The following is a 21,539-nucleotide window of genomic DNA, read 5'->3' on the forward strand; positions in this document are numbered from 1 at the left end:
GGCAGGAGCCCAGGCTCTGCTCTGGCCTGCCTGAGGTGAGGCTGGACAGTGGTGTGGGGGTCACAGATTCTCAGAAATAGAGCCCATTAGCTTCCTCGAATTTTAAAGCCCAGAATCCTAATATGGCAAAATCTGGGGCTGATGGAGACCTCAGTTGTGTTGTGCTCTGTGCTTGGCGAGAGAGCATCCAGCATTGCTAGGGGAGAGTGCAGTGAGAGCCCGGATCTAGAGGACAGATGTGGGGAAAGCAGATGTGAGGGCTCTTTGGCCCCAGAGCAGAGCCGAAGCTCCACTTCCTCTGTGGATCCCTGGTGGGAGCGCGAGTCGGATTTCCCGGGTGTGGGGGTTCTGGCAAGGAAACACGTCTGGGGCCAGGGGGCGGGCGGGTAGCCAGCTGTGCGCATCTGGATGTTCGTCCTGTACCTCGGCTCAGGCTCTGGCCCAAACCCCTACCCCCCAGGTTTTTTACAGAGTGTGGAGAGGTCTGGGCTCTCGCGCGGAGACTCCTGGTTGACTGGGAAGCCTTTGCCCTTTGGCTAATGGAAGCCGAGCGGGCGGGAAGGGAGGAACAAAGCTTGCTCGGGCGGAGGAAGCGCCGAGAGCTGCTCCATTGTTCTCCAAGCCTGAAGAGTCTATGCAAAAAACACGGAGCGGGCCCCGGAACTGCGCTCGCTTTCCCCCGGAGAGCCCTCGCCCTGAGAGGGATAGATCCGGGAAGTGCAGGACGCAGGGCTGCCGCCTCGGGAGCCGGCACGGGTCGTGCCGGGGCCACGGGAGGACGGCGGCAAGGCCTGGAGCCCGAGCGGGCCTCCTAGGCTCCGCGGACTCGTTGCGGTGGCTGGGATGTGGGTCCTCCGGCGCCGAGGGACCCGAGCTTCCCCGGTACCAGGCAGGCTGCCCGCCCCGCTGGGGGCTGGGAAGGGGCGTGTCCGTGCGCGTGTGAAGGGGCGGGGCCGACGCGGGCTATGGTCCGAGGACCGGCTGGAGGAGATGGGGCGGGTGGGGTGGATGGAGGGTGGGGGTGTTCGACTGGCAGCCTTGGAGAGCGCAGAGCAGGAGAAGACTGGTTGGACCTGCTGCTGTCATCCCCGGACCCCCAGACCCCGGTGTGGCCAGTAGGAGGAACCGCTGACCAGGAGCAAGAGCCTCTTGGAGCTTTGGATTGGGAGCCTCTCCCAACAGGCCACATTTGGGCTTTGCAGGGGCAGTTAGGAGACTGCACAAGGGCAAAGAAGGGAAGAGCAGCTTTTTCCCTAGGAGAGCCCCTCCTGAAGGCCCCAGCCCCGGCAGGGACAAGCCAGGATTGGGGGTTCAGGGGTGCAGAAGCTGACAGGGCAGCCTTCTGCTGCAGAGGGAGAGTACCACCCCTGTGCCAAGTGAGGCCCTCAAGGAGCTTATGGTCTAGTGGGATGAGACAGACAAGGAAGAAAAAAATAATTCCAGACAGCAGGAGGGCCATGGAGAAAATGGAAGGGGCCCCTGTGATAGAGGAGGACTGGAAAGGAGCGATCTTTAAGCTTAAGGGAGGTGAGAACTGAATTGTGTCTGAGGCCAGAGGAGGCACCGGGCAGGGCAGACCCGGCTGGGGGAGGAACATTCCCCAGGCACTAAGAAGTGGATGTGGATGGGGTGTGGATGGTGCTAGAGGAGAGGAGAATCGAGTGTCTGTGTCCTGGGAGGGGAAGGGAGTGTCAGGGACTCAGAAAAGTAGAGGGCACAGCTCTCTTTTCAAGGTCAGGGCTTCACTGGTTTGGGATGTCTTAGCTGATCTGGGCTGTCCCCAGACGGGCAAGACCCAGCACTGCCCCAGGACCTGGCTGCCTCCTTAGTCGTTCATCAAGAGACAGTCACCTCAGAAACCCTGACAGATAGTCTTAGAGCTGCCTGGGGTGGGGTGGAGGGCAGGCGGGGAAGCTGAGCTGGGGTCCCTTACTCCTGTTCAGCAGTTGTCATTCTCAAAGCACACTGGTGCCGCAGCCTCTCAGGAACCTTGGAGATAAGGAGAAAACACCCCCCTACCCCACTTCCCAGTAGGGAAAATGCAGGGTCAAAAGCACCAAGGGCTTTATTATAGCCATCTCTGAGTTAGTAATGGGAGGCAGGTTCTGCTTGTGTTCCTAAGTCACTGGCTCCATCTGGGAGGCCCAATGGAGAAAGGGGAGTCAGCAGGTCAGGAGGGGTCTGACCAAGGCAGGTGTCCCTGGACATGGGGCCACTGACCTGCCCTGCTGACCCTGCAGAAAGGCTGAGGGGCTAAGATCTCTGCTGGGGAGAGAGCGTGGAAAGTCTGGCAAACATGCTGGACTGTTTGGGGCTGTGAGGACGAAGGTGGGGGTGGAGCTTGTGGGTAGGTTCTGGAGGGACAGTGCTTGGCATCACAGGGCGGTGGGGAGGGGAGAGGGTGGGATCTGGTGCTTTCAGGCGAAATCTCTCTTTTGTGTGAAGGTGATGAGAGTTGGGGTAGAGGGTAGACTGACCCTTTGAGGGACCAGGGGACAGTAGAGCTGGCTCAGTGTCTCCAAACCCATGAAGGTGTTCCAGGTTGTCAGGACTGGCCTTCACTGGAGAGCAGGGTGGCCTCTGAGGAGAAGAATGGCTGCCTCGATGCCTCAGGATGGTGGCTAAAAACAGAGTATTTGTTCCCTACTTGGGAGGCTGAGGGTCAAAGGTTACACACTCCTTGGTATGATCCCAGACCCAAGAAGCTGCCAAGATCCAGTTTCTGGGGGGGAAGGGGGTGAGGCAGCCCCAAATAAGAGCCTTTCTGGAATAAAAGAGAACTGAAATTCGATCACTCCCTTCTCAGAAATCAGCTGGGACCCAGATGATCTAGGCAGGCTCCGTGCCCCTTCCCTTGTTTTGGAAGCTGCCAAATAACTAGGTTCCCACTGGGGAACCCTGGAAACTTGGAAGGCTGAAGGGTGAGTGCCCAGGGGGAAATGGGCCAATCCCAGGAATCAGATGTCTTTGGACCCTGGCCAATGGTCCACATCAGGCAGTTTGGCTCTGAGAGGAAGTGTCACCAGACCTGGGCCTGGGGCAGGGTGGGAGGTTGTGGTCCTGAGTTCCCTGTCTGGAAGTTCTAAGCTCTGTGACCTCCTCTGGAACCCAGTTTCCCCATTTGTGAATGGAAGAGACCCTCTCATGGCTCTTCCCTACCTATAGTGTTGGGGAGGGGGCTGCAGATGAAGGTGGTCAGAACTTGAAAATGTCCCAGGCCATTTAACTACATAACACCATCCCAAACCACACTCTTCCTGCTTCATCAGCCCTGGGCCTAAGGATCTCAAAGGAAAATCAGTCTGTTGACTCCCCACACATTCACTTTTCCTTTCTTCAACCCTCTAGGCGAAGGGACAGAGTGGAGCAGCTAAGGCAGCCCAAGGTCAGGGTGTAAAGGAACCCAGGTGGCTGGGATTCCTAGTCCCACTTCTTCAAGAAGGTGTCTGGACCGATGGGAGGTGTTGTCATGACAACAGTTAGGTCCTCAGAGGCTCAGGGCAAACAGAACAGGGGAAGTCCGGAAGTCATCCATTTCTAAGCCAATTGGTTGATGTTGGTTTTAAGGGGGTGGTGAGAGTGGCATTTACTCTAGAGAATGTGTTCTGGGATGCTTTGAATAGAGGAAGAGAAGAAATTACTTCCTTCTTCTTCAATGCACTGGGGGGTCTGGGTGGGTAGAGGAGTTACGTGATTTCTTCCGAAAGAACTGATGCCCAGAGGCAGCAGGTAAAATATGTGCAGGCTCACCTAGTCAGAGGCTCCACGCCCAGAGCCACTCTTCCCAGGGGTTCCCCGGAGGCCTAGCAGGAACAGGAGGACAAAGCTCACCTCTAGCCTTCCCCTGGGCATAGCAGTTCGCTGGAGGATGCTTATAGATTCACAAGCTGAAGGAAGGGCTGTGGCAAGGTGTGGGGGTCTGAAGGTGAGCATGCATGTGGAGAAACTAGCATAGAACCTTCCATTTGCAAGGTCTCCTGCCTTCCTCAAGGTTAGCACTGAGGGGTACATTTCTTTTCTCACATGCCCAGAACTTTTTCTTCCCTGAGTGGGCTTAGTGCTCTCCCGGGGCCCCATCCAGGTCCTGGTCCTAGCCTTGGGGCATTGCCTTGTTCAGATGGCTGTAGCAAAGCTGTTCTCTTCACCTGGCAGCCACAGCTCTGCTTCTGAGAGTAACGGATGGATGCATGAGTAGGTCTTGGGGGCAGTTCCTCTGCTCTGGGGAGAAGCAGATGGAGCCGAAGTGCCTGGAGCTTCTCTGCTACCCCGGAAGCATAAACCAACCCAGGGAGATGCCCTTTATCATCAATGCTGGCTCCAAGCCCAGGCCATAGGCTCCTTCTAGATGTGGACTGAATGGGTAACAGGACCAAGTCACCTGGAATCCTGGGCTGTTTCCCGATACTTCCCTCTTATTCTACACCCCCCCCCGACGTGTAGCCCCACGTCTGCTATTGTGGCTTACAGCTGCCCCTCCCCACCGTGACCTGTCCCCAAACCTAGGCTGCCAATGCCAGATAGTTTCTCCTGCTAACTTCCAATCTTTCTCCTCTAGAACTGTCCCTCCGCACACACATACCCACTCCTCACAGCCTCTGATCCCAAGTGCCGAAGGTGCAGTTTGCTCCTTGGGGTTCAAGGGAGAGCCCGTCCTGCTTTGAGCAGGCTGAGCAGAGCCCCCAGGGTTCCTAACTGCAGCTGAGCACCCTGCTTCTCCTTCACGTCTGCAGCACACTGCGGTGTCTCCTGGTACGGCCAGGGAGAGCAAAAGCCCCTCCTCCCCCACCCTGCCCTGGGATCTCACAGAACCACAGAATGGAAATGTCTAGTTGAGCCACCCACACCTAAAGCTGAAATTAATCCCTCCATAGCATCAGAGGCAGGTGGGTGTTCTGTTTGCACACTCCTAGTGACAGAGGGCTCACTACCTTATTTTCCTGGAAAGCGCTCATTATTGGAGAGTCTGTTGAACTAAGATTCTTCTTTCTGAGAATTTCCACCCATGGGTCCAAACCTGCCATCTGGATCCTTACAGGTTAAGCTAGCCTGCCTTTCAGATGCCCTCTTATATTTGAGGTCAGACACCTAGCCATATTCCACTGCATCTTTTCTCCCTTTGTTACCTGCTTTAATTTTCCTTCCATTTGTCTTTCCTTTTGGAATAAGACTTGATAGGAAGAGGAGCCGACCCATCCACCCTGATTGCTGGGCCTAGTGGAGTCCTGCTCCCCACCTGGACCGCACCCCCTGCCTGCTCCTAATGTCTGCATCTCAGCACCTGGCGGAGTGTTCTCGGGGTCCAACCTGGCCTCCTCCCCACAGCCTTCTCTCGCTGCCTGGAAACCCTGTGCTAGCCAGCCAGTAGAGGGGAAACAGACGCCACATGTTTCTCATTTGCACTGGCTGACCTCCTCCCACACCCTGTTTGGATTACCCAGATGCGTTTGAAGTCCCTGGAGCCTGCAGCCTTCTCTCTCGTGCACAGGAAGGGCCAGGGGGCCAGGCGCAGCTCACTGGCCCTGCGTGGGCACGCTCTGTCCATAGAAGCCCTTGGAATGCTGGGTCAGCCCTCAAAGTGGACACCATCTCCCACACCTTCCCTCACGTTGCTTCTGGGGACCAGGCCTCCTGGGACAAAACCAGAGCCCCCAGGGTTCCTTTCTGCCTCCTTCGGTGCACACAGGTCTCTGCTGCCCTCTGACCAGCAGAGATCAAGGTGCAGACTGCGAAAGCGCCCCAGGAGCTGTTTCTGTTTCCCAGCTGGAGGCTGAGGGAGGATTAGCCTTGTGCCAACGGTGTGTCCAACATGGTCACTGCGGTGGGCTAAGTGTGGGCACAGCATGTGTGCCTGGAATAAGTGGGGTGGGTCAAGGCTTCTCATCTTTTATCAGCACGCATGCTTCTGGCAGGAGAAGGGGCAAATTGAAGGGGTAGGAAGCAGAGTGGAGGAGAATGGGGACCTCGCCAGAGCCCCCAGACTCCTTGAGCCTGTTGCGGTGCTGTGGTGGGGTGGGGGTGGGAGAGCGCGGAGCCCAGCCCAGCCGCAGGCTGCAGGTTCACCCGCAAGAGCTTTGGCTCCAGCAGGTTCCAGGCTCTTGCTGCCAGCGCTGTTGTACGTCGTGCGTCTGACACACAGTTCTCCAAGTCAGCTCCAGCCAAACCTCAGCAAGGCAGCCAGAGCTCCACAGGCGCTGGGCCTGGGCCTGGGCCGTGCTCGAGTCTATTTTAGACACCTCAGTGACACACTTCAGGGCCACTGGAGTGGGCACATTGTCCACAGCCCTCTAATTTCTGGGCTGTAACTCTCGCTCTGGATTTGGGGTGCTCTTGTGCCCTGGGGATGAACCAAAAGCAAGCACAGCCCAGCAGACCCAAGGGCGTGCTGTCAGCGCTCCCAGTGTTGGTCCCCAGGGAATCCAGGGTCATCTTGCAGGTATCCAGTTGGGGTGTTGTCGTTGGGTGTGATCTGGTCTGGGAGGCGGAGTCATGTCCCAAGTCCCAGGTGTTTCGATGGAGAGCCAGACTGTAAACTGGGACCTAGGGCTGGGTAGGAGGGCAGTGAGTGTTGAAAGAGCAAGGTTTGGGTGAGTGTGTGGAGGTACTGGGTTCATAGGGCGTATGGCAGATAGCCGTTAATCCTAAGAACACAGGTGAGGCTGGGACTCAGGGTGTGAACACTGGATGTGCAGGGGTTAGTATGGGTCACGGGGAGCACTCCCCGGCCTCCGGCAAATATGCACATACTAAAGGTACGTTTGTGTGCACGTGTTGTGTGCATGCAGGAATTGGACAGGTTTGAAAGAGTCTGAAATATGACCAGGGTGGAACGATTTCCCTCAAAGAGACTCCCAGGCAGAGGCTGCAGGGGTTCGGTCTCCCTGGCTTCTCTCCCAGAAAAGCACTCTGAGTGCTGGTTACTCCTAGACTGTGAGGACACAGGCTCCCTTTGCCCTTGGTGACTTGCTAAACAGGCCCTTCCCTTTTGGGAAAGCTGGCAGTCACCCAGGAGGCCTTGGCTTTTCTCTGCAGGCTCCATAAGCTGCCACGGGGCCTGGGACTCCCACCATCCCGGGCTGAGGAGCTGCCTCCCAGGAGCTCTGAGACCTGACTCTGCTGGGGCAACAAGTAGGCCCAGAGAATACAATAATCTAACGATAATAACGAACACTTATCCATCACCATAAGAGGCGTTGTTCTTGTTCCTGATGCATAATAAGTCAGTGCTCACAATCATCCCGCCATGCTGGAACTTACAAATGAGGAAACTGAGGCCCTGAACTATAGGGAATCTGCCCAAAGCTAGTGCAGCAAAGCCAGGATTTGAACTTAACTCCTATGACATGCTGCTTCCAGGAGCCTCGAGACTCCCCCACAGCCCCCTGCAGCTGAGTTTGATTCCACTGAGTTCAGAATTAACCCCTCAAGCGTTCCCTGTGGGCAAAGCTCTGTGCCCCTGAGATTGAGGCTCTGGGCCCTGCCTGCTAGCTTCTGGCAGGCTAGATGAGGAGGTGAGAAGGATCGCGCTCATTCCTGTGCCAGGCGGTTGTGGCGGGTGCTGTGACAAAGTTCGGAGAGGCTAAGGAGACTGAGCGTGGGGCGAGTGTGCGCGTGGGTGCAGCGGGGAGGAGGGGAAGCTCTGGAGACGTGATGTGGTTGCAAAGGTTGGGATCCCGGCAGCAGAGATGGGAGGGACTAGAGAAGGCAAGGAGGAGGTAAATGAGGGGCTTGATTGTGGGATCCTGTCTGCTGGAGGAGAGGCGGCACAGGAAGTGAGAGAGGGAGTGAGATTGGGCAGGCAGGATGGGAGTGGCATGACGGACCCGAGTGGAGGGCACTGGGGCTTGAGTGTAGGCTCTGGGCAACATTTGAACAGAGGCGAGCAGTGGATCCAATGGCTCCAGCAGGGTCCAGGCTCTTGCTGCCAGTCTCTTGTACATCTCTGGATGTACAAGGTTTGCCCCAAAGGATCCCCCAAAGAATCCGGTGCCTATTGGTCCTTTGAAGAGATTGCTGACTGATGAGATCAGCCAGCCCAGGGCCTCTCAAGCTCCGAATCTGTTTGCTTGAGTGAAGATTGCCCTTGTTCCCCCTGCAGAGAGAACACGTCTCGGTGCCCAGAGGTGGGCCCTTTGATTAGCAGCAGCTCTGGTGAGGCCTGAGGTACAGCTCTCTGCCCCGCCCAGGGATTGGTACTGCACCCCCCTCCGCGCCCCCCAGCCCTGGGGAGCGCCCACAGCAAGGCATGAACCAGACGATACACAGCAGAACCAATGCACAACCCAACCTAAGAGTAGGCTTAAGTAGTGTGGGGGCCACATTTCAGCTCCTAGCTTACTTGCTCCATCCAGGATGCCTTCCTGAAGGAGTTGGAAGTTGGGGAGCTATTTAAAGGAACCAGAAACGCTTGGCACAAGGGGAGATGCATTCCCATCATCCAGCTTTGCTTGGATGGAATGGGAGGACTGGATTGGGACTAGCTGGCTAGGAGCCCTTGGAGCAGATGGTCCTCCAGGGAGTGAAGGGAACAGCCCCTCACCCCGGGGTAGAAGGGCCCCCAGGGAGTGAGTGTGCCCTGGTGAAGGATTAGGAACCCTAGCCTACACTCAGGTCTTCACCTTCCTCTGTTCCTCAAGATGCCACCAGACTGTTCCAGTTGCCATGCCCTGGACATTTCCATGGGGTTCTGTTGTTATAGGAGCTAGGGTGTTTTGTCATAGAGGACTTGGTTTTGTCCTGGAATCTGGGCATCCCCAGGAGGTGTGGTCCTAGAATTCAGGGGTTGCCTGAGTGTGTAGATCCTGTCCTACATGGATGCTCCCTGGCCTTGATGGTGACGTGGTGTCCAGGGGTGGCCGCCGTGCTCACCGCATGGCCTCCCTGTCATCCTGCAGCTGCAGCACCAGGGGAGGGGTTATGGAGCAGAGAAGGCAGCAGTGCCCGCTGGGCCAGGGAGACAGGCCAGTGCAGCTCCTGAGGCTTTGGCCGCCATGAAGCACAGCAGCCACGATGGGGGGCGGCCTTCTTGGGCGCAGGGGCAAGGCTCAGTCCCTGTGCTGCCTGACACCCTGCGCACCCAGTGGGGTTTGCTCACAGCAGGCAGGGTGGAGAGGCTGCCCCTGCTCTTGCTGGCACCCCAAAGCCCAGGAGTGCCGGGGCGAGGCCTCCCTGCTTGGCACCTCAGCTAAGCTCGTAGCTTTGGGGCCACCAAGGGCCTGGCTGCAGGGTTTGGGCTCCCTAAAAGGAAACACTCGGTGCCCAAGACTTTATTCGAGGCTTTGGACTCTGCAGGGAGGTCAGAAACCTTCATCCTGAGGATGCGTGCGGATCATTTAACACTCACAGACATGAGTCACTGGAGATTCGCAAAATCGTGACTAACATCTATTGAGCACTCACTGTTTGTCAGCTGCGCTGAGCACTTTGCTTATATAAACCCATTTCATCCTCACAATGAGATATTAATCAAGGGTCACATGCAAAATATTTCACAACTCTTGCAGGCTGCAGAGCTGGAGGAATCCTGGGGGCCCTCCGCCATGCCAGATGTTAACTCTGTGGATGCCGAACTGTGGGAGTCCCAGAGAAAGGGCCCACATGACCAGGTGGTGGGAGGAGCACCTGAGGACCCAAGGAAGCCCTTACTTTGCTTCCTGGTGTGGGAGTGTTTTGTGTTTTTTAGCAGGCATTGTAGTATGCCCCTCCTGGCGTACTTCTGTAGACTGGCCACTCCACTCTTGCACAAGACTGAAGTATGCGGAAACTGAGCGGAGTCAAGGGAGGCCACACGGCTTGTCCAAGGTCACTTGGCAAGTTCATGGTAAAGCTAAGATTCAGACTCGTCCATTTCACCATAGACTCCACTGCCTCTTGTACAAGAAGTAGCATCCTTTTGCTTCCCATGCCCTCCAGACATTCTAGAACCTGTAGGCTGAAGCATCTTGCAGTGGTCCTGAGAGCCCAGGTCTGTAAGAACGCGTTCTTTCCTGCCTCAGCAACCATTCCTCAGGTGCCAGTTGTTTGCCAACCCCTGCTTCCCAAGGCTCTCCCTGTCTAGTCCAGGAAGGAGACCGCATGTGAGCAATTGCAGTACAGCGCTGTGGCCAGGAGCTGCAGGGAGAGGGCTTCCCACCAGGACATGAAGGATCAGGGCTGAGGGGGCCATGCTGAGGATGACTAGAATGATCAGGAAGAATCTGGGCCTCACAATGTCAGCCTGGGATAAGCTCTTCCTCTGGTCCCTCCCACTGTGAATCCTCGATCTGTCCCTCTTTTTTTTTTAAGATGTTACTTATTTATTTGAGAGAGAGAGAGAGAGAGAGTGCGAGCACAAGCAGGGGGAGGGGCAGAGGGAGAGGGAGAAGCAGGGAGCCTGACCTGGGGGCTCGATCCCAGGGCCCTAGGATCATGACCTGAGACAAAGACAGACGCCTAACTGACTGAGCCACCCAGGCGCCCCTGTTCGGTCACTGCGGATCCTGAATAAGCCGCTCAAGGCCTCAACCTCAACCTCCTTGGTGGTAACACAGGGGTCAGACTCCCCAGCTCCCAGATCTGGAAGGATGCCTTGAGGGCTGCACGTGTGGGAAAGGGTCACTCCGTGGCTGCTCTTGGCAGATTCAGCCCTGTCTGCATCTCAGGGCACGGCTGCTCCTTTCCTCTCTTGTTCCCCCTTGGCCAGAAACCCCTGATTTCTAGATTCAGTTTTCCAGAGTGCTCCGTCTTGGAGGTGGGGAGTTAGCTACATGGAAGACCCAAGGACTCACAGTAATAACATCTATCATTTATTATGTGTTATGTATCAGGCACTCTTCTAAGCACTTTACACATATATTGATTCATCGAGTCACCTAGAACAACCTAGGGAGATGGGTGCTATTTTTAGTCCCATTTTACTGATGAGGAAACTGAGAAGTAACTTCCCCAGGGTCATACAACCAGGAAGTGGAGGAGCCTGTGTATGACACCCCCCGCCCCCCCCTGACCCGGCAGTGTAGCTCACCCATCTGCCTTCTTAAGCACTATGCTCCAGGGCCTCTCACTGGTGGAGAACACTGGCCTGACAGAGTCCACAGGCATGGCAAATCCTCCAGGGCAGCTGCCCAGGTCCTTTGTTCCAGAGTGCTCTCCATTCTGATGTCTCCTCTAGAAGAGTGGTGGCGCGGGGAGCCAAGCACATTCCCTGGACGGTCTTGGGTCCTCGCTGCCAGGCTGGGGACAGTGGGTGGAGTCTGTGGTTGATATGCTTTCTCTGCTTTCACCACCCTCTGTGTTCATTCCTCCACCCTGCACACCTGTCCTGACAGTCCAGAAGGACCAGCACGTCATGTTATAGGGGACAGATATGCATCAAGACTCTAGTGGCCTGGCCTGGAGCCCTGTGTATCTCTGGGATAAAAGTGTCATGCCTGTGAGGGTTCAAGTAAACTCTGACGCCTGCTAGCTGGCTGTCCTTAGCACTCTTTCAGCCTGTTCCTTGTCAGTAGAATGGGGCTTGTGACCCACTACATGGGGGTGATTGTGAAGATTAAACAGAAGAGAGTAGGGAACACCTGGCATGCCACGGATGATCAGTAGGGTTGACGTTCTTGCCCCCACCCCTGCAGGCTTACAGATCCCCTGTCCTTCCTCGTCCTAATCACCCTGGCTCTGCAGACCCCAATGTCACCCAGGGATTCCAGTGGCTTCATTTACAGATTGGCTCGTTATTGACCCTGTTTCAGTTCAGCTCTGATATTTTCATTCAGACTTTCGGTTGTATCTGTGGAAGACCCGTGGAGGCAGCTTAAGCCAAAGGGGGAGTTTATTATAGGACACAGACACAGAGCTGGCTTGCGGGGATCAGCCAGATTTCCCGGGTAAAGGAAGCTGGCTTTACTGAGCACCTTCACTTGCTCAGCGTTCTTGCGCTCTCCACTCTGCTCCGCGCCACACATCGGATTCAGCACTTTTTGTACGGTGGACCGGCATTTCTGCCCTCCGCGCACGTGGCGGAACGTGGATGCCCACAGCTCCGTGCTTGCCCTGTCCAAGACATCAGCCAGTCTCCCCTCAGGGGAGATAGGAGAAGCACATTGGCTTTGTCCAAAGTTTTTAAGGTAATACATCAGCCTGGTGGTTGTTTAGACTTTGATGAAAAGAAAATAGAAACACTATGAAATAAGTGGTTGAATTGGAAGCAGATGTGAAGAAGGTAGTCAAAGGTTTTTCAAGTTCATTACCCACCCCTAGTCCTTAACTCAGGGCCTAGATCCCGTCTCGAGCAGGGTGAAACTGGCGATGTCCTCCCCTCTGGGTAGGGAAGGGCACTCAGAAAGGACCCATAGCTTTACCCTGGGCATGTATGTCTCCTCTCCACCCCAGGTCCTTGGAAACTGTCCTGCCCTGTCCCCGGTCCCTGCATTGGCTCACAACCCCACTGGTGGTCCTTGAAAGGTCCTTCCAGGGCTGAGGCATGAAATTCACCCCAGTGGCGGGTTAACACACAGCTGGGAGGACATCTGGGGGGAACGAGGCCAAGACATCCTGGCTCCTTCCCTTATCTTAGGGGAGAACAGCTGGATGGGTTTGATGCTGACCCATCACTTCCGCAAGCATGAGGTTGGGGCCAGGGTGCTGGGGTGAGGGGAGACCCCCTGGCTTTGCCTTAGGGGTGGGACGTCCGATGGGGGGCGGGAAGGGATTTGCCACAGAGACACCAGCCCTGCTTCTGAGCCAGAGGAGCCCATTCTGGCCTGGGGCTGGGCAGGGGCTGGATTTTTGCCATTTTCCCACACGCTGCATAGAGATTGGGTTTCCTGCTGAAATTGTATCTCTGAATCACAATCATAAAGTTCCCAGCTTCTCAACCCAAGCTGTTTGCAGCAGCTCTGTATATCCTAAGCCATCACCCTTATTACTTTCTGGGGTCCTGGGAGGAAGGACACAGAATAGAGTGGTCAGATGCACAGAGTATGGAGTCAGTCCTGAGTTCAGATCCTGCGTTTGTATTAACCAGCCTTGAGACCCTGGGCTGACTTATCCTCTCTGAGCGGCAGTTTCTTCACTTGTTAAATATGTCAACTAATAGCTATCTCATAAGATTGCTACCAGGAGTCAATGAGCTAACGTTCATAAGGCACTGAGCATAATGCCTGGCGCTTGCAGATAATAAATGATGGCTTTGTCGTAGTATTTCATTGTTGTCTATCCACCCCCACTATATGAGGTTGTAGAAGAAGGAGACATGGCCCCTGTCCTCTGGGAGCCCCCAGTCTGATAGGGGACACAAAGGCATCGCCCTCAGGAGCCCCCTGTCCTGTGGGGGGAGACTCAGCCCTATGCTCAGGGACCCACCAGTCATGTGGGGGAAACATGGGTATTGCCCTCAGGGAGCTTCCTTCTGGTGGGGGAGGTGCAACTCTTGTGTCCCGGAGCCCCCAGGTGGTTTGTCTTTGGATCCCTGTGTTTCCCTGGGCCCTTCCTCCTGAGCCTTAGCATGCCCTCAACTGCCCCATTTGCCACCAGCCCTCCTCCAGCCTCACCTCCTCCCTCCCCACTGCAGCCAGGCCCATCATCTCCAGGATGCCCTCTTCTCTCCTTTTGGTGTCCTTGGGCCCTGCCTCTGTCGTGCTGTCTCATCACCACGGAGTTCACCAGATGACTCGTTCATAGGTCTTTTCTGTGTGTGCTGAGCAAGTTCTCAAGAAGCATCTCCCCCAGGATGCTCGTTTCTTTCCAAACACCGCCCAAACTGCAGACACAAAAATTAGACATGTCAGTTTGCATGCCGTCTCCCTTAAATTTGCATTTGATTAAAAGACGCCAGCATGTTCCCACCCACATTTCTTCCTTCCCGATCTTCCCCTCTCCAGAGTGCACCCCCCCCCCCCCCGTTCTCCCAACCCTCTCCTTTTGCTGTGCTCAGGGCGTCCTCCAGCTGGGCCCCTCTGCCCTGCCTCAGCGGCCACCACAGACCCACGTGACGCTCTGCACCTCTTGCCCCTTTCCTGGGGTCAGCCCTGCAGAGTTTGCCCAGGTACAGCCTGTTCTCATTGTGCCTGCAACACTCTCAGTTCCTGGAGCTCATTGTCAAGAGTTCAGCTGCGGGCTTAGAAATCAGATGCCTGTGGCTGGGGGCTCATCGTGGGGGGTGGGGACGGTGATGCTCGCCCTCCATCTCCGTTCCCACCCACTACCAGCACTGTCATGTGCAGGAAGCCACTAGGTGCAGAATAGGCTTTGAAAAGCCTTCTCCTCCCCTCCAGTCTCTATCTCTGGAAGGACGAGAGGATGAGGGCAGGAGCCATAGGCAGGCAGATAGAGGGCCTTCCCTCCTGAGGACAGCCAGGTCACCGTCACTCCTTCCTTGGCTGAGAGACCAGGGTGACTCCAGGAGGGTGCTCAGAACTCCTGGCTTCTTTTCTGCAGTCACACTGGGGGAGAATATTCATGAAAAGGCCAGAATTGCCTGTGCCTCCTGCCCATTCCCAGCCTGAGAGCAAACCTGCTGAGGTTTGGAGTTTCTACCATCAACATTACAAACACACTCATCTCTCAATTATCTGTGCCAATGTGAAAGCTTAAAAAAAAAAAAGAAAGAAAGAAAAGCCATTCCATCTGCCTGAACTACTCTCCTTGAGATTTTGGGGGTAACAGTTTTACTTTTCTGGTTTCTTTTGATCACTTTTGACTAAAACTGGTATCCATTTCAATTCCTCAAACTCATGTGTGAAGGAAGTGAAGGAGCAGGGAGCTCTGAGTGGACAGGTGAAGGCCACGCATCACAGGTAAGTCCCATGAGAATGGGCATCTGAGGCCAGAGGGAACAGTTTGCAGAGCTGAGGGAAGGGGGCTCCAGATTCCCACCTCTTCCCAGACAGACCACCTTCCTGATCCCTCCATTCCCAGCTACCCAGGCTCCTTTGGTCTGCCCATGGCGAAGGCTGGGGTGGCGAGCATCTCTTTATCTCTTGCCTCCCCCCTGCTTCTAGGCTCCTACGTGTTCAGGGAATGCAAACTGACACTAGCATCAGCCTGAGCCAGACATAATTGGAAGGGAATCTGTCCCCACACCCACTCTTGTCTTGCCTCCCTCCCTACCAAAAAAAAAAAAAAAATTATATATTATCTCAAGCAGCTCTGAGTGTAGAAAACATAAGTCTGGAAGAAAAGACAGATGGGGTGGGGGATGGTGCATGAGGGTGGCAGAGCAACTGTCCTTTATATCCACGGAGGAGAGATCACGAGAAAAATGGTAGTAGCAAAAAGGACCGAGGTTAGACTTTAAGAGCTTGCTTTTATGATAAAGAGACCCAGGAACGATGGGTGGAGGAAGCCAGTGACATCTCTGTCCATGCCCATCCCTGGGGCCCCTGAAATCCTTGGCTCGGTCCTCGCTTGGAGGATACCGCCCACCCCGTAACCTGGAGAAGGAAGAGGCAGCAGGGTGGGGGTGATGGATGTTTTGTGTATCTCCTGCTTGGGCTGGCCTTCTCTCACTCCCAGCTCCTTCCTGGCCGGAGATTTTGAGCGCCTGCAGATTTGAGGATGCCGGGGTTTCTGGGAAGCAGGGTAGTACAGGGCTCCATCAGGCAGCCGCCCTCTGGCATGTTGCTTGTCAGGATTTCTCTGAATGGAATCGAAAAGCAAGAGCCAAGAATAGGGGTGAGGGCACCCAGCTCCCTCTCCATGAAGCCAGGCTCCCGGGCAAGGTCAAGAGACACCACTCCCTCAGCAATAGTGGCAATCCAGCTGGTGGGCGGGGCAAGCACCGAGGACATTCCCCGACCCCTGACTCTACAGAAAGCCCCAGCATCATGGTGTCAACAGTAGAGATGAAGCACAAAGCTTTCATTTTGCAGAGGACGAAACAGGCCTTAGGTCCAGCCTAGGGCCACCCAGAGCTCTCTGACTCCTGGCCTAGTGCTTTCCCCCACTAAAGTTTAATGAAACTGTCCCCTTCCTCAGATTTCAAGTGAGGACATCCTGATGTGGCACCCCCAGCAGATCCTTGAAGGAGCAGGATGAGCTGTCTCTGCCGGCGGGTGCGCTCCGCAGAGATGTCGGTGGGGTGGGGCCCCTGGCAAGGCGTAGGGGGTCAGAACCCGGAGGGGCCTCGGGGGTCAGCCCTCATCATCCAGTCACCTTTAACAGCTGAGAGCACCGACGTACCAGAAAAGCAGAATTTGCCTAAGGTCACCCAACCAGCGAGTGGCAGGTCAGGGACCCAAATCCAGGTCTCCCAACTCCTATTCCTGTCCCGTGATCCATCTTCTTTGGGGAGGTCAACCCAGGGAGGGAGGAGGAGGAGGACGCAGCTGTCACAACCACACTTCAGCAAATGGCTGCTGGTGGCCTGACCCATGCATTTTTAAAACTATCTGCTGAGGTTTTAGGGTCAAGTAACAAACGCACCTCTCTCTCCCTGTGGCTTTTAAACCTCATAAATATGCTTTTAAAAGTCACTCCACAGTTCTTCCCACCCACGGAGACTCATACAATCTCTCAGTGAAACCTGAGGGGCCGTCAGAGCTGGCTTTCCATGGTTGTGGGGGTTGGTTGAGGGAACCTCTTCTGGCAAATGTCCCACATGGAGGGAAATGCCATTCCCTCAAGGGGCAAGGACGGAGGCCCCCGCCAGGCATGTGAAGGGCCAGTCTGACTGACCAGAGTCCTCTCACAGGCCCGGTGGTCTCAGCGCGAGGCACTTGAAACCAGTGGAGCCTATGTCTTCCTCTGGCTGAGCGTTCCTGAGCGTTCCTGGGATCTGGAAGGCCACCTCAGTTTCCCTCTTCAGAAAAATGAGGCTGGTAACAGCAGGAGGCAAGGGAATGAGGTCATGTCTGCAGAAGTCCAAGCCACACTCTCAAAGAGCAGGCCGACCAGGGTTTGGTATTTCAGCCCCAGAGCCAGGAGGCTCACATTCCCCCAGCCTCACCCCCCCCACCTCCAGATCGCCCCAACACCCCTACTCTGATGGCTTTAGCAGGCTTCGTGCTCAGATGGAAATGAGCTGTGCGTCTAGTGCCTCTTCATGGGGTGATTTTTTTTAGGACTGAAATGTGACGTTTGCTCATGGGTACTTGAAAAGCCTTGGCAGGGAGCCCAGGCCTGGATTTCCACCTGGGGTCTCTCTGCCTGCACCCGAGCCCCTCCCCGCAGCCCCAGCACTGCTCACCTGGGGTGGGGAAGTCGCCATGACAGTCCCCTGGGAACTAAGACTCCAAGGGGAGATGAGGTGGGGCTGTGATGGGTTAATGCGACCCCTACCCTAGCTGCTTGGAAGGCTGACGAGAGGAGGGGCAGCGTGGCTTTGGAGCTGCCTCTCTGGTGGACGGTTCTGGTCCCCTTGCCTTGCCAGCCCTACCAGCCTTTCCAGACTCCCCTCCCTACTACAGCTGCTCGCCTGACCTGTGCCCCTTGCAGCCTCCTCTTCCTCATCACACTCTCCATCAGCTGCGCTGGAGTCCTTTTTCATCATTTCTGTGTCCTAACTGTTGAGCAGAGCCTCAGGCAATGTGCTAAGAGTATCAGGTCCTCAGATGTATTTTCTAGAGAATGTGCCACACCGGTGCCTAAGTGTGGCTGGCCCTAGGGTAGGAGGAGCCCGGGCTGGAGCTGAGGGAGCCCACGCGGTATCGTGGTTAAGAGTCCACGGCCTGCCAACATATGAAGCCCCCAACACATGTTGGTTGTCTACTGTATACGAGGCAATGTTTTACTTTTTGAGGTTACAGCAGTGAACAGAACAGACCCATTCCTTCTCTTCGTGGACTTAGAGTTTTGCGGGGGCAGGGGTGGGGCAGTGACTCTTACGTGGGTAATCACAGAAGAGAATCCTTAGTTCGCACTGTAGTGCTCTGTAGGAAAAGTGGAGGGTGTGATGATTTAGATTAGAGGGGCTGGTCAGGGAGGGCTTCCCTGAGCAAGTGAGCCTTCCACCAGGCCCCGTGGTCTAAGATAGAAGCAGGCTCAGGTGTTTGAGGCAAGTGGAAAGGTCATTGAGGAGGAAGTAGTGCAGCCCAAAGCTGGGAAGGTGGGCCTGCAGGAGGTGCTGGACCAACCGCAGCCTTGGGGCTTAGGGTCAGGAATCTGAATTTTGTCCTTACGTCCAATGGAAAGACAGGAAAGGTGTTCAGTGGGAGGAGTGACGTCGGGTTTGTGTTTTTCAAAAGTGACTCAGGTTGCTGTGGGAGAATATAATTGGAGGAGGCAAGAGTGATGGGGTCCCAACCGGAAAGCCCCAGTTGGAACCATCCAGGTGACACGGCAGTGGTCTGAGGGGAGCAGGCAGTGCAGATGGCGGGCACTGAAGGGCCGTGAATGGGGCTCCTGCAGGCTCCAGGGAGGGAGCTGAAAGGGAGAGGCTGAAGAACTGACCAGGGACCTCCTGGGGGAAGAGACAGGTGGGGGAAGGGACAGGTGTACTTCGTTTTGCCTAAATACAAAAGTGTCTTATGTGCAGAGCACATACATTAAAAACAAAATCCTTTAGTTTTTTTAGTAATGATGCCTTTCTAAAAAGGTAAGCTCGGGGCGCCTGGGTGGCTCAGTCGGTGAAGCGTCTGCCTTCGGCTCAGGTCATCATCCCTGGGTCCTGGGGTCGAGCCCCACATCGGGCTCCCTGCTCAGCGGAGAGTCTTGTTCTCCCTCTGCCTCTGCCTCTGCCTCTCTCTCTCTGTCTCTCATGAATAAATGAGTAAAACCTTAAAAAAAGAAAAAAAAAGATAAGCTCCTCTGAGCCGAACTTAGGACCCGTGACGGAAGTGAGGAAAGGCAGAGGGACGAGTCACTGGCCCGAGCAGGCAGATGCGGTTGGTGGCTCCAGCACTGGGCCTAGAGCAGGGGTCCCCCCTGCAGCCTCGGAGGCTAGGCCAGCGAACCGGGGCCCTGTTAGAGCAGCTGTGCTGCGGGCAGATTGTGCCCCAGTGTGCCCAGCTCTCAGAGCTAGGCGTGACCTCCAAAGGGACTGCTTCCTCCACTGCCTTAGGCAACACGTATCCCTGAGCCCAGGATGACGCCGGCTGCCGTGGGATGGCAGCGGAAGTGTAGAATTGTCCCCGCTCTTAGGGATTTTATCACCTTCCTGGGATCTGAGCGAGTGCCGAAGCTCAGCATCCCTTCTCGTGCTGGCATTTCCCCCTCTCCGTACCTTCCCTTTCTGGACTGAACTGAGGAGCTCCACATAGGCTGAGGTGCATCCTCTTCAAAGCGGACGCCTGCCTCCTTACCTGCTCCCTACCCCATCCCATCTACATCCACTTCCGTGTAGGTGTGGTAGAGGTTAGCACGGGCAAAAGCAACTCTGCTGGACTCACAGGGAGGCTGTACACGCTGAGGCCAACTGTGAGATGACCTTGAGCAAATCTTTGGACCTCCAGGGGCCTCAGTTTACTCATCGCTTCTAAATAGGGGATAATATTTTCCCCACCCGTTCTAGCTCAGGGAGCTGTTGGGAGGAGCAGATGAGGTCATGGGTATGAAAACTCCTTGTGACGGACGGCGTCCCTGGGAGACCTGACACAGAGCCGGGGGCATGCCCGGTGGGGGACGAGCCAAGGCCTCTGTAGGCAATGCATGTCTCCCTCCGAGGCTCCCAGCAGTCCAGTCAGCAGTCCTGACCCACAAAGGGGCCCTTGTCTGCTAGTTCCCATGGAGAACCATGCCACTGGTCGCATTGTGGACGCCTGCCTTTATCTCTGGCGAGTAATGTGGGGCTGTCTTGAGGTAAAACTCTTTAAAGGGGGCTTTTCCAGTCCTTCATGAGGAACAGGCTCCGCTGAGAGTAAACAATGTGAGAGATACAAGACTGTCTTTGCCATCCTGAGGCCTCCACACCCTGCCCTCTTTCCCACCCCTGCCCCATGAGCCGTGTCCTGTCTCCTCAGTCTGACAAAGCCCTCCTAGATCTTCCTTCCCTACTTTCTCTCAGGATGGAACCAAGAACTCACACTGGGGTTCTCACTAACTGGCAACACCCTAGAGCCATGTATTTTAAACTTTTTAAAAAAACTGTTTCTTTATCTTAACCCCCAATTAGAAATACATTTTCCAGGGGTGCCTGGGTGGCTCAGTCAGTTAAGCGTCTGCATTCAGCTCAGGTCATGATCCCAGGGTCCTGGGATCGAGCTCCGCATCAGGCTCCCTGCTCAGCAGGGAGCCTGCTTCTCCCTCTCCCTCTGCCTGCCGCTCCCCCTGCTTGTGCTTGCTTTCTCTCTCTCTGTCAAATAAATAAATAAAATCTTAAAAAAATACATCTTCCAGCAAATCCAGTATATACATATTGAGTCAAAAGTTTTATGAGACAATACTAACTATGCACAATATACTTGATTTTCTGTTTCATCGTTTATGGTCTTTGTTTGTTTGGTTTTTTTTACTTGTCAGTTGCAATCCACTAAAGTGATGCCATGATCCACAAAATAGTTGCAGTCTGTGATTTGAAAAGCCTTGACCTGAAAGGATCTTCTTTCCAAGCACAGAAGGTCCCTGGGAACTAGGTGTCAGGACACTTTACCCTGGCTTGGGGTAATAGAGCATTTCCTTTGTGCCAAGCGCTGTTCTAGGTGCTTTATGTGTTATGTGTAATCGTTCAGCTAATCCTTTCAGCCACTCTTTGAGGTAGATATTATTGTCACAGCATTCACATTTGATGGGCCAGGAAACTGAGGCATGGAGAGGTGAAGTTACTTGTCCAAGGTCATACTAATAGGAAGTGACAGAACCCCAGACACCATATGCTCACCCACTGAGCTCTGCTGACTGTCGAGGTGCCACAGAAGTGGGGTGGTCCCTCAGGGGGATAGCGGTGATGCTTTAAGAAAGCCAGCAGTCCTTATCCCTGTGGCCAGAGCCTGACTCGGGTACTTCTGGAAGGTAGGCCTGATGAACCTATAACACAGGCTGGGCCCTGGGAATCCACAGCCTGACGGGACCCGTTCAAGCTTGGCTGCCCTGTGGTCACACACCGGCCAGTGGAGACAAAAGCCCTTCTGGGGTGCCTGGTAGACCCAAATGCAGAACTCTGCCCACTGGCCAGTCAGCAAGTAAGACTTTTCTGAGTGGAAAGAAGAGCTTGACTTTGGTCTTTAAAAAAAAAATACTGCTGTTAATTTTAAACATAACACCTTTTGCAGGCTAAAAAAAAAAAAGTGAGCTTAACCACTTTCACTGTTTTTTTAGCGAATTTATTGTTTTAGGCTCCGTGAGAATGCAACCTTCTCTGTGAGAATGAAACAAAAATTTCAAATGCAACTGAAATAAAAGCAGTTTATTTCAGAACACAGTAAAATGTGTCCCCGCATTTGATGGATTGCTTTTCGCATTTGAGCCCAATGCTTCCCGCACGTGGGCAGGCAGGGCCCCACAAACAGGCCGTGGCATATAGGAGCGAAGCGCGAGTTGACTTGTAAGGGATGGTCGTGGGAGGCACACACTTATCAGATTTCGTTTCTGCTCTCTTTTGGCATAGTAGCTGCTGAGCAGTGAAATGGGAGGGAGGGAGCTAGAGAGATTGAGAAACAGTTCGTTATCCATAGACTGGATTGTCAGCTCCCCAAAAG

The 21,539-nt window shown here is 54.8% G+C and overlaps 1 protein-coding gene across 5 annotated transcripts in view; it reads left to right on the plus strand.

Annotated features, from left to right (window-relative positions):
• NAV1 (neuron navigator 1) overlaps positions 1 to 21,539 on the plus strand; it is a 244,319-nt gene that overhangs the window by 95,670 nt on the left and 127,110 nt on the right. The gene's annotated exons all lie outside the window — the stretch shown is intronic.

Source organism: Leptonychotes weddellii, chromosome 6 (assembly GCF_054177405.1).
Source record: "Leptonychotes weddellii isolate Sample4059 chromosome 6, ASM5417740v2, whole genome shotgun sequence".
Taxonomy (NCBI): Eukaryota; Metazoa; Chordata; class Mammalia; order Carnivora; family Phocidae; genus Leptonychotes; species Leptonychotes weddellii.